Consider the following 13,415-nt stretch of genomic DNA (forward strand, 5'->3'; position numbering starts at 1 on the left):
GTTGTTTTGCTCTGTTTAGGTCTCCTCTCTCTTTTGCCCATCACGAGATTCCCACGGTCCTGAACAACTGGTAAACACGAGTGGCTGTGGTAAGTCCTTTCAGCTTTATTCTGGTCTCTGAGAACATCTTGGGCTGAATCCAACTCATGGGCCTGGTCTACACTATGGGGGAGGGGAGGGATCGACCTAAGTTACGCAACTTTAGCTACGTTATTCACGTAGCTGTTCACGTACTTAGATCTACTTACTGCGGTGTCTTCAATGTGGTAAGTTGACAGCTGACGCTCCCCCGACAACTCCGCCTGTGCCTCTCGCGCCGGTGGAGTACCAGAGCTGGCACGAGAGTACTCGGCGGTCTATTTATTGACCGCCGCTGGATTGATCACTGCCCATCAATCCAGCGCGTAATATAGACATGCCCATAGTGTAATAACTCTACTTGTGTCAGTGGAATTTGGCCTCTTAGTGTGAGCTGAGAAACTGCCAGGTTCTTTTAATATTAACCTGACCCCAAACAAGTGATGTGTGGGTAGTATGTTAATATTTTATTGTAACTTTGCCTTACAAAATGTTTCTTAAAAGGGGAGTGCGGACGTGGGAGGGGGGACCTTCTTTGGACCAGAGGGGTAGCTCGGTACTGTACACTTGTATTTGCTGATCCATAGTGTTTGTTCTCCACAGAATCTTCCAGCACAGACCAGTCTGACCAATAACACACAGAGACACGAGCCTGTAGGTTAATAAAGAAGTTTTATCCAAGGAGCTAATTGTGGGTATCACAGTTCAGGGCAAGTGCACTTGTATTTCTCCCCCATAGTCCAGCCAGGGCACTCACCCTCAGGCTCCTGGCTCCTCAGCCATCACTTCTCTTGGGGTAGAGGCTTGTGTCTCTCTCCCTCCTGACCGGGTTTTTCCAAGCCCCACAGTTCCGTGCCTACACTGTTATTCCCAACAAGTCTGCTGGCCTAAGTAGGCCAGTTTCTGTATTTTGCCCTGTTCCCAGAGGCTGGAAACAGCATAATGGCCTGCAGGTATAAGTTACCCCACAGTTCCTTGTAAGCAAGCACATTTATTGTTAAGGTGAAAGCATTACAGAGAAAATGCATTAAAAACAAGAAAAGTTCTGATGCGCATGCTAAAAGCTAACCTGACATCACCCAATCCATCCTGTGGGGCCCCCTTTGGACAGAAGGTCCTGTCTGTTTGCTGGATCAGAAAGCACGCGCTGAGTTAGGCTATTTATCCAAAAGTCCTTTCTTTGCCTGGTGGGCTCTGGAGAATCCAGTTGGAACCAGTATATGCAGCCTCCCCAGGTGGTGATACCCCTCTGGAGTTGTTACAATCTGAGTGAATTTGACTCAACGCCTCATAAAGTTCTTAGTTCCTGGAGGGCGCTGATCACCCTTCCACGTGGAATTACATACAAGCCCTGACCCACAATGATACATAAGCTTAATACAGTAAGATCTCCCAAAGGTATTGCTGGAATTTGCCTTATTAGTCACAATAAACAGTCCCCAGTTTATGAGCCCTACAAATCTTGGGCTGATCGAGGTTATCTCTGGTGATGCACTGTCAATATTTCGACAAAGATCTCACTTTGCCCCCATGTACAGCAGCCCACTGAAGTTCAGCAAATAGTGTGTGAGGGGTAACCAATGGGGTGAATTCAGCCCCTTTTCCTTGCTCACAGAATCACTCTGAGCTGATGTAGTTTCCTCTGTTTGCAGTCATTGGTTTATTACTTCCATGGTGGTTTTTAAATCTGCAGACCGGTTGCCAATCTATGGACCAGCTGGGTTGATTAGGTGCAATTGGTCGGTCAAGTCACATGGTGGCGTTCCTGTCCCCTGACTGGAGAAGCCTGCAAACACCTCAGGTGTGAACATTTTCCATGGGTAACTCTGATGTTTGAAAAAGGATTCGCTTGCTTTAACGGCAATGGACAGCAAGCTCGAAAAGGGTGGGATTGTAGCCAGAGGATAGGGTTCTGGAGTGGAAGACAGGAGACCAATGCTATAGTCGTTGCTCTGGGATGGACCTTGGACAAATCCCCTTTCCTCTTTGTGCCTCCATTTCTTCACTTTTATAAAATGGGGACTAATGATACTGCCACACACCCTGTTCGTACAGTGCTTTGGCATTGATGGATGATAGGAGCTGACTAATGTCTCCTCCTCTCTGTGACCGAAGAGAGAACACACCAACAGGTATTTACAAGTAGTGTTCACACCCTCTCCTGAAATCAGGATGAGGTATACTGGGAATGTAGCTCAGTGACTGTCCCAGAGGAGGCTTCCGTCTCTTGGAAACACCTGCATTTCACCTGTGGGTTTATGGGCCCTAGGAGTTGATTTAGCAGCAGCAAGACTGGGGAATCCCTATCAGAGGCAGGAAAATAACCCCAACTTGCTTCAATGTTTGGGAGTGTTTATGCAGGGGCCCCTCCTTGGCAGCTCCCAGGCTGACAGCTGCTCTCACAGCACGTGTGCTTGTGTTTCCGGACAGAGCATTTGAGTGTTATTGGTGCCTTTTTTTTTTCTTTTTGCCTGTTTATTTCCATGAGAGCTGGGTCTGAGCCACAAAGTCAGATCTAGGTCAAAGCTTTCTCTGGTAGCGATCCAGGTGTTGGTTCCAGCCCATCTTGTCTGTGTCTGATGCTGGCTGTCAGATGACGACCCTTTTGTCTAGAGAGGTGGAATGAGTGTCTGGCAAGGCTACGGGATGTGAGTCATGTGAATTCCTGCAGCATGCAGTGTAATGAGCTCAGCTGCTCTTCACTGGGAGACGATATGTAATTCCACAAGAATTCCACCGGATCGCCCTTTAATTAAAGGAGCATATTTAGAGCTAATGAAAGTGACAGTCTGATCATGTTAGCATGGCTGAGGGATTGTGCAGCTGGTGTGTGAAATCTTTCCTCAGACAACTCTCCAATCAGGGCCAGTGCAAGGAAGTTTCGCACCCTAGGCGAAACTTCCACCTTGCGCCCCGCCCCCAGCCCTGTGGCAGCTCCCCGCCCCCCCGAGGCGCCTCCACCCCCCCAGCAGCTCCCCCCCTGCCCTGAGGCTTCCCCCCCCCCGGGATCCATGCAGCACCTCCCCGTCCCAGCTCACCTCTGCTCCACATCCTCCCCGAGCACACTACCCAGCTCTAATTCTCCTCCCAGGCTTGCGGCGCCAAACAGCTGATTGGCGCTGCAAGCCTGGGAAGCAGGAGAAGTGGAGCAGTGACCATGTGCTCGGGGAGGAACTGCTGTAAAAAAAAATTAGGGGCACCGCTTTTTGGCACCCCCAAATCTTGGCGCCCTAGGCAACCGCCTAGTTCGCCTTAATGGTAGCACCGGCCCTGTCTCCAAAGGCCCTTGTTCCCCACTGCTATTCCAGTCCCGGGCTCCTTGCACTCAGCTTTGCCAATGCCCTTCAAGCCTGATTCACCATCCCCCAGCTATTCCGGGGCTGGGTTCCCCACACAGAGCTTTGCTGGTGCCCCTCAGTCCTGACCTGCAGTCCCTGGCTATTCCAGCCCTTTAAAGAGAGTCTGCAGGGGTTCATTGAAACCGAACCTTCATGTGATTCTTTTGAACATCGCTCATTGTTACCAAAAGATGCAATGTGATTACTTGGGCAAGTAGGGCTACCGTTTCCCTGGCCCATATGACGCCTGGTTACTCCCGATCAGGGTTAAAGGCACAACAACAAACTATCCCGACATAAAGGAAAGCTACGAAGAATAGTAAGAGCCACTATGACAGCATCAGGAGGTCTCAAAATCCTACAAAAAGTGGAAACATGGACAGATTACTAAGGATGAATACTAGGGCCATCAAGCGATTAAAAAAATTAATCGTGATTAATCGCACAATTAATCATGCTGTTAAACAATAAGAGAATACCATATATTTAAATATTTTGGAGGTTTTCTACATTTTCAAATATATTAATTTCAATTAAAACACAGCATACAAAGTGTACAGTGCTCACTTTATATTTATTTTTATTACAAATATTTGTACTGCAAAAAAACAAAAGAAATAGTATTTTTCAATTCACTTCATACAAGTACTGTAGTGCAATGTTTCCCAAACTTGGGATGCCGCTTGTGTAGGGAAAACCCCTGGTGGGCCAGGCTGGTTTATTTACCTGCCGCCTCCTCAGGTTCGGCCGATCACGGCTCCCACTGGCCGCGGTTCACTGCTCCAGACCAATGGGAGCTGCTGGAAGCGGAGGCCAGTACGTCCCTCAGCTCACACCACTTCCCACAGCCCCCATTGGCCTGGAGCAGCGAACCACGGCCAGTGGGAGCCGTGATCGGCCGGATCTGAGGACGCGGCAGGTAAATAAACCGGCCCGGCCCACCAGGGACTTTCCCTACACGAGCGGCATTCCAAGTTTGGGAAACACTTCTGTAGTGCAATCGCTTTATCATGAAAGTTGAACTTGCAAATGTAGAATTATGTACAAAAAAACCTGCACTCAAAAGCAAAACAACATAAAACTTTAGAGCCTACAAGTCCACTCAGTTCTGCTTCTTGTTCAGCCAATCGCTAAGACAAACAAGTTCGGTTACAATTTGCAGGAGATAATGCTGCCTGCTTCTTGTTTACAGTGTTACCTGAAAGTGAGGACAGGCATTTGCATGGCACTGTTGTAGCCGGCATTGCAAGATGTTTACATGCCAGATGCGCTGAAGATTCATATTTCCCTTCATGCTTCAATCACTATTGCAGAGGACATGCATCCATCCTGATGGCCGGTTCTGCTTGATAATGATCCAAAGCAGTGTGGACTGACACATGTTCATTTTCATCATCTGAGTCAGATGCCGCCAGCAGAAGGTTGATTTTCTTTCTTGTTGGTTCTGGTTCTGTAGTTTCCACACTGGAGTGTTGCTTTTTTAAGACTTCTGTAATCGTGCCCAATACCTCGTCCCTCTCAGATTTTGGATGGCACTTCAGATTCTTAAACCTTGAGTCGAATGCTGTAGGAATTTTTAGAAATCTGACTTTGTTACCTTCTTTGCGTTTTGTCAAATCTGCTGTGAAAGTGTTCTTAAAAATAACATGTGCGGGTCATCATCCAAGACTGCTATAACATTAAATATATGGCAGAATGCAGGTAAAACAGAACAGGAGACCTACTATTCTTTCCCCAAAGAATTCAGCCACAAATTTAATTAATGTATTATTTTTTAATGAGTATCATCAAGATGGAAGCATGTCCTCTGGAATGCTGTCCGATGCATGAAGGGGCATACGAATGTTTAGCATATCTGGCACGTAAATATCCTGCAATGCTGGCTACAAAAGTTCCATGCGAAAGCCTGGTCTCACTTTCTGGTGACACTGTAAATAAGAAGTGGGCAGCATTATCTCCCGTAAATGTAAACAAACTTGTTTGTCTTAGTGACTGGCTAAACAAGAAGTAGGACTGAGTGGACTTGTAGGCTCTAAAGTTTTACATAACTTCCCTCAAAAATAAAACTATGTAACCAAAATAAATCTAAATTTTAAAGATGCATTACTTATAGATTCATAGATTCATAGACTCTAGGACTGGAAGGGACCTCGAGAGGTCATCGAGTCCAGTCCCGTGCCCTCCTGGCAGGACCAAATACTGTCTAGACCATCCCTAATAGACATTTATCTAACCTACTCTTAAATATCTCCAGAGAAGGAGATTCCACAACCTCCCTAGGCAATTTATTCCAGTGTTTAACTACCCTGACAGTTAAGAACTTTTTCCTAATGTCCAACCTAAATCTCCCTTGCTGCAGGTTAAGCCCATTGCTTCTTGTTCTATCCTTAGAGGCTAAGGTGAACAAGTTTTCTCCCTCCTCCTGATGACACCCTTTTAGATACCTGAAAACTGCTATCATGTCACCTTTCAGTCTTCTCTTTTCCAAACTAAATAAACCCAATTCTTTCAGCCTTCCTTCATAGGTCATGTTCTCAAGACCTTTAATCATTCTTGTTGCTCCTCTCTGGACTCTCTCCAATTTCTCCACATCTTTCTTGAAATGCGGTGCCCAGAACTGGACGCAATACTCCAGTTGAGGCCTAACCAGCGCAGAGTAGAGCGTAAGAATGCCTTCTCGTGTCTTGTTTACAACACACCTGTTAATGCATCCCAGAATCACGTTTGCTTTTTTTGCAACAGTATCACACTGTTGACTCATATTTAGCTTGTGGTCCACTATGACCCCTAGATCTCTTTCTGCCATACTCCTTCCTAGAAAGATATTGCTCTACAGTACTTGTATGAGATGAACTGAAAAATACTATTTCTTTTTATCATGTTCACAGTGCAAATATTTGTAATAATAACATAAAGTGAGCACTGTACATTTTGCATTCTGTGTTGTAATAGAAATCAATATATTTGAAAATGTAGAAAAACATTCAAAAATATTTAATAAATTTCGATTGATAGTCTATTGTTTTTAACAGTGTGGTTAATTGCAATTTATTTTTGTGAGTTAACTGCCATTAATCGACAGCCCTAATGAATACAGAAGAATATGTGAGGACAAAATCAGAAAGGCTAAGGCACAAAATGAATTATACCTAGCAAGGGACATAAAACGCAGTTAGAAAAGGTTCTGTAAATACATTAGGATCAAGAGAAAGACAAAGAGCAGTGTAGGCTCATTACTTAGCAGGGAAGGAGAACTAATAATGGATGTCATGAAGAAGGCAGAGGTGTTTCATGTCTATTTTGCTGCAGTCTTCATTTCATAGGTGAATTGGGACCAGATATTCAACACAATATTAACAACAAAGGGGAAGGAACAGAAGCCAGAATAGAGAGAGAACAGATTTAAGAATATTTAGATAAGTTTAGATATATTCAAGTCATCAGGGCCTACCAAAACACATGATCTATGATGAAAGGTTTAAAAATAACTGGGAAGTTTAATATTGATGAAAGATGACTGAGGGGTAAGCTGGTAAGTCTTCCTGATATGTTTAGGGCTGTTATAAAGAGGACGTAGATCAATTGTTCTCCATGTCCACTGAAGAAGGTAGGACAAGAAATAATGGGCTTAATCTGCAGCAAGGGAGACTGAGGTTAGATAGAGTTAAGTTTTTTTTTTTTCCTGATAAGGATAGTTAAGCTCTGGAATAGGCTTCTGAGGAAGGTTGTGGAACCCCTTCTCACTAGAGATTTTTAAGAACAGGTTGGATAAACACCTGTCAGGATTGGTCTAGGTTTACTTGGTCCTACCTCAATGTGGGGTGGGGAATGATCTAGACGACTTCTCAAGGTACCTTCTAGCCCTACAGTTCTATGATTTTATTATTCTAGGTTTGAAAATAAACACTTAAGCTCTAACTGAATTGCACCTCACATAATTAGCCTGTGGAACTCATTGGCACAAGATATTGGACTCAAGAGCTTAGAAAGATTTGGGGAAAAGTAGACCTTTATATGGATAATGAGAACATCCAAGGAGGTAAGAATGAAAAGTATGAAAGGTATAAACTCTCCTGTGTCAGGGCACAAGCCTAAGTCTGACAGTCTGGAAGTAAGTCCTGCCCTGGGCTAGTTTCTCTATACTATTTCCATTGGCGGGGGGTCTTGCGCCTTCCTCTAAAGCAGCTGGCACTGGGCACTCTCACAGCCAAGATATCAAGCTAGATGGGCCCCTAGTCTGATCTGGTCTGCCACTGCCTGTGCTTCTGTGATTATAACTGCTTGCAGAGAAGTAAGTCAAGGTGCCCATAAAGACAACTGTGTATTCCAGCTATTGATGTAGGGGTGTTTGTGTTGGAATGGCTACCGTGATGAGCACATTGCCCTATAGTCATCTGTCTCCTGAGGGGTCCACTCCTCTATCTCAAGCTCATCACCGTGGTATCTCAGCTCCTTACAGGTTCTAAAAAGGAGCTCCCAGGTTTTGCGGCTGGCTCTCAGAGACTAGGGGCATTGCTTCTGCTGCAGCTAGTGCTAGGGGGGTCTGTACTCTTGTGACCAAAGCTCTCTCTGGGTGCAGCATGTGTCCAATGCACTTAGTGAGGGTGATGTCTGGGGAGCACTGCGGTTATGTATTCATGTGCGCATGCCGCTCTGTAGTGTCTGGCTCACCCTGCCACTTGTGCATGGCTAAGGGTATGTCGACACTGCATTTGGAGGGGTGATGGCAGCTACCCCTGTGCTGCTCCGGGACTGGAGCTAGCTCGGTTAAAGTTTGCTAGGGATCTTGACCTGTGCTGCAATCTCACCTCCCGACTGCAGCATTGGCCTACCCCACAGGAGCCCCTTTTTTAGCTCAAGTGGGTACTGACCTGTGCTTTTCATTCCTGGCCAGGGTTGTTACGTCCCTGCCTTGAACAATAAACCATTAGCTGCAACACCTGCCATTCTGGGGACTCATCATCACTCCCTGAATCTGCCTGACCCCCAAGCTCCCTCCAGTCTCTCCTTCCCTTGAAATCTTGGCTTGGCTCCAGAGGAGACGAATGAATCCTTGGCTGCTTTTCTAAAGCTAAGAAGTAATTACCTTGCTCGAGCACAACAAAGCAGGGAAATGGCATTCTCTCTCCCCCGCCAGCGTGCCCAGGGAAGCAGTGCCAGAGAGGACTCCATTGATCTTCCCGCCGTGGAGCTGCTGACTTGACACACAGCTTAGTTCTCCACTCCGATCGCGGGCGCTGACAACTGGGCCAAAGGGATGATGAATGCTCATTGCCACGTGCGATTTATCCCCTTGCTGTAAATGCTAATACACCCGTCCAGCGCAATGAATTATCCCTTTCATGGCTGGCAAGCCAGTTAGCTCCTTCTGATGTCTCCAAAGCGAGCAAACAAACAAACATTAGCCAATTTGCTACAGCTGGGAACAAAGAGTGAGAAGAGGCAGCTCAGAATAATGTGTCCCCTCAATTCCATCCCCCTGCCTTTGAGGCAGGTTAACCCTTTGGAGCCAGGAGCCCTTGGCACTGACCTTTAGCATCCAAGCTCCCAACCATATGCTAAGGGGGAGATTACGGGACTGCTGTACTAGGTGTGAGGGTTCGGAAGCCCTAGGAAATTTGAGGAAGTCTGGCCTTGTGGTTAAGACTCTGACTTGGGGCTCATGAATTTCTTGGTTCAATTCTTGGCTCGCTGTGTGATCTTGGCAACTGACTTATTCTGTGCCTCCATTTCCCCTCTATCAAAGGGGGTGATAACAGTGCCTGTTCTCCACCCTCTTCTTCGCTTGTCTGTATGTTCATTGGGAGCAGGGACTGCGTCTCTGCAGTGCCTGGCATAATGGGGCTCTGATCTCAGTGAGATACTACTGGGATAAGAATGGGAAGAGAGACCTGGAGGTAGAGAGAGTCACTGGGACGTTCTAGCAGAAGAGCCAGTCGCACCACAGGTCTCACAGGCCCTGGGTGAGAGTTAGGGAAAGGACGTATCTTAGCTAAACCTGGCTCCGCTCTGCCTGTGCACCCTTTGGAGGTCATTGGCATTGCACAGCTGTCAGTGAGAGAGGAATTGGCTCCTAAATGGATTATGAGGAAATTGCTTGTAGTATGCAGCTCTGCGGGAGTGTGGGAGAGTCTCCCTGAGGGAGACGTGGGAGCCCCATTGCTTGGGACCAGACAAGCCATGAGGGATCGAGTGTCTGGGATGACCCTGCACAGAGCAATAGGGAGAGGATGCCCTAGATAGGGCCCAAGGGACACGTGTCTTCACTCTGAATTCCTATGAAGAGTTCTGAGCTGGTAAAGCCCTGCTCCAACCAACAGGCCCTGGACTGGGGAGAGGGGAAGTGGGGAAACAGGCACTTATTCACTCCATGGAGGCCAGGTGAGTGAACGCACTGAAACCTTCCTCCAGCACAGTGGGCTGGAGCCCCCTAGTAAAGACATCTGCATCCCCAAATACAGATCTGGAGATGTTCCTCCGTTCTGTTTTGCCATGCCCAGTTAGAGGCTTCTAAGGACAGTTAGACTCCTGTCATCTGATCCCAGGTTCCCTTGAGCATGGAGAGTTTGCAAGTCCAGGTCTAAGAGGAATCTTATCATGTTCCCACTTGGGGGAGACCCAGGATTTACCAGCCTGAATCAGACCAGGGATCCAACTAGCCCGGTATCCAGGCTCTCACGTGGCTAAGACCAGTTGCTACAGAAACCCCTTATGGACGTCCTAGTTTCTTCCTAACCCCATCTGTCAGTGATTGGTTTATACTCCCTTATAAAAACATTGCTAGACCCTTTCTTATGTCATTGGAGGTGTTTTATATTTTCTTTACCCATACTCATCCTCTTCTGAATTCTATTACATTCCTGCCATCACTGGTATCTTGTGGCAATGAGTCCCACAGGCTGATATGCTGTACATGAAAATATTTCCTGTTGTCAGCTGTATATAAGTTGCCTTTCAGTTTCATTGGAGGTCTCATGGCTGTTGTCTTATATAGATAAATAGAAGCCTCTCCATTCAGCTTTGTTAGACCATTCATTATTTTACATACGTGGGCATTATTTACATCCCCTCTAAATCCACCGTGACATGAGGAATAACCACAACCTAGCCCCTAGAGTACTGATCCCAGCGTATTGTATTGCAGGATAATGAAACCAGAACAGTTATGTTCACATGTGTCAGCTTAATAACCCAGCCAGCCAGCCCTCTCATTGACATGCATGAACCACAGACTCAGCCATTAGAAACTTGACTTCTGTTAGGATGTATTTGGACTCCCAGGTTTGATGGCACAGGCTGTTCTACTGAGAAAAGAAAGAAAACATGCTGCCAGGATGAGCTGGAGAGGAAGGGCACATTCTCCAGTCACTGCAAGAAGAGTGTGTTTATGGCTAATGCAGTCTAAGGAGAGAGAGGGAACTTGACTTCTGTTCTTGCCTTTGGCAAGTCTTATACCTCAGTTTTCCCACCAGGGAAATGGGCCAGAATGTGATCCTAAAATAAATTATCTTTGGCAAGATTGCTGGTGGCAAGTGGAAGGAGTATTACTGAGGCAAAGGAGGAGTTGGGGAATTTGCATCTTTTTCCTTTTCAAGAACAATGTCCATTGAGATTTTGGAAGTGGTTTGAATCAGATCGATCAGGAAAGTAGTTTCCTCCCTGAGCATGGGCCCACAATGGTTCTCGGGCCAACTATAACCTCCCAGGCACCAGTGGCTGCTGTCGATTTCCACCTGGGTAACCTAGACAGGAATCCCACAGAGGGGGTGGGGATTGCTGCGTCTGCAGCAAAGTGGCTGAATTAACTGCAGGTGTCTCTCCCCACTGCTCCTGTGTCGAATCCGTCATGGGAATGGCTTTGGCTCCGGTGACCCGCGTCAGAGAGGATTGGCTCAGCCGCTCTTGCTCTGGGACTGCTCCAGGAACCTGGCAGGATGGAAGTGCTGCAGTGAGAGCTGGCTTGGTGACTCAGCACTTTTCTGGTGTGTCTTTCCTCTCCGGCTCGCTGCAGTATTAACTCTCCGCTCGCCGATGCCGTAACAAGGGCGAGGCGAGTGAGGGGCACAGGCCATTCTTCAGTGGCAATTCAGCGGCAAGTCCTTCCCTCCACGAGGGGCTGAGGGACCCACCGCTGAATTGCTGCCGGTCGTCGGCAAGAGAGAAGGGCGGGACATATGGTTCTTTGGTGGAAATTCGGCAGTAGGTCCCTCAGTCCCTCTCAGAGGGAAGGACCTGCCGCCAAATTGCCACTGAAGAACGGCGGCAATTTAGTGGCAGGTCCTTCCTTCCAAGAGGAACCCGACACCGAAGAGCAGGACATGCCACCCCTGTCCCTTGCCTTGAGCGCAAAAATCCCTAGTTACAGCTCTACCACTCACCCTGTGCATGCACCTCATGGGCCGCCTTGCCAGCCTCTCAGCCAGCAAAGGAGAGGGACTGCCAGCATCCCCAGGGGACAGTGCTGGGAAATGGCAGGGTTTGGTATTGGAGTTACTTTTCCACAGAACTCCAAAGCAGGTTGGTGTCGTCATCCTTGTTGTACAGATGGGGAAACTGAGGCATGAAGCTGGGATGTGACTTGCCCAGCCGGTCGGTGACAGAGCCAGGCATAGAATTTAGGTCTCCTGGGTTCCAGTCCAGTGGTCTGCCCACTGCTATAGATTCAACCTGGCGTGCTATTTAAAGGAAGCTTTCTATAAAAACCAATCACCTCTGTTGTTTTCCACATTTCTCTTCCTATTCTCTGCCTTTCCTTCATTTTTTTTCAGGGTTCTAATTATTCTTGTTTCCATTTAACCTTTTCAGGGCAGGGGCCATGTCTTCTTGTGTATTTATACAGCACCTTTGGGTGCTGGTGGAGTGCACTTATCTACATATGCATTTGATCTCAGGGGGAATTTTGAACTGAACAGAGTGATTTTTACTGTTACAGTGTTCTGTCACAGCAGCTTGTCTTGCATTGTGTACACCCAAAAGCCGGCAAATCCTCTCTTCCTCCCTCCCCCAGTCTGGTACAGTGCAACTACCCTGAATCTAGCCCTGCAAGCTCCATTTGTGGGACCTTTTTCCTACAAAGTGTCTTGCCAAATGCTTCCCAGAGTCAAGTAATAAGAGCGGGGGGAGAGCAGGATCCAGAGGCAGCAGAGGAAAGGTGCCTTTTCAGAGGAGACTTGAAATGAGGGATTGAGAGAGTGGGTGAAGCAGTGTCAGTTGCAGAGGAGAAGACTCTTGCATCCAGAAAGGATGAAGGACTCGTGAGGGATGGTGGCACAGAGGGTCCGTGGAGTCACCTGGAACAAGGCTTTGCAGACCTGGAGGTTGATTTATTTTAACTGGGTCCTAGGCTGAATGAGGAACCAGTGGAGGTGTCTGGGACTGGAGGAGAAACTCCACTGATTCACAAAAGCAGCAAAGAGTCCTGTGGCACCTTATAGACCAGGAGTCAGCAACCTTTCAGAAGTGGTGTGCCAAGTCTTCATTTATTCACTCTAATTTAAGGTTTCATGTGCCAGTAGTACATTTTAACATTTTTAGAAGGTCTTTTTCTATAAGTATATAACTAAACTATTGTTGTATGTAAAATAAGGTTTTTAAAATGTTTAAGAAGCTTCACTTAAAATTAAATTAAAATGCTGAGCCCCCCGGACAGGTGGCCAGGACCCGGGCAGTGTGAGTGCCACTGAAAATCAGCTCGCATGCCGCCTTCGGCTCACGTGCCATAGGTTGCCTACCCCTGTTATAGACGAACAGACATATTGGAGCATGAACTTTCGTGGGGGAATACCCACTTCGTCAGATGCATGCCTGATTCACAGGCCCCTCCTGAGTCATTGACATGAACTGTTGGCTCTTTTATTTCAAACTCTGTTTGCAGCGCACTGTGGGAAGCTGGGCCCTATTTGTCTCTTCTTACGGCTTTTGTGCTAAACTTCTGGGAATTTCCCTTTCTGCTTTCTGCGAAGGGAGCTCAGCCCAGCTCCAGGAACAGGGTTGGGGACG

At 47.1% G+C, this 13,415-nt stretch overlaps 1 protein-coding gene across 3 annotated transcripts in view; it reads left to right on the forward strand.

Annotated features, from left to right (window-relative positions):
- SYT2 (synaptotagmin 2) overlaps window positions 1–13,415 on the forward strand; it is a 219,935-nt gene that overhangs the window by 151,198 nt on the left and 55,322 nt on the right. For all 3 annotated transcript variants that reach the window (XM_030561177.1, XM_030561176.1, XM_030561179.1), the window contains exon 2: window positions 20–89. The gene's annotated coding sequence lies outside the window, so the exon portion shown is untranslated. The remainder of the gene's footprint in view (window positions 1–19; window positions 90–13,415) is intronic.

This window comes from Gopherus evgoodei, chromosome 4 (assembly GCF_007399415.2).
Source record: "Gopherus evgoodei ecotype Sinaloan lineage chromosome 4, rGopEvg1_v1.p, whole genome shotgun sequence".
Taxonomy (NCBI): Eukaryota; Metazoa; Chordata; order Testudines; family Testudinidae; genus Gopherus; species Gopherus evgoodei.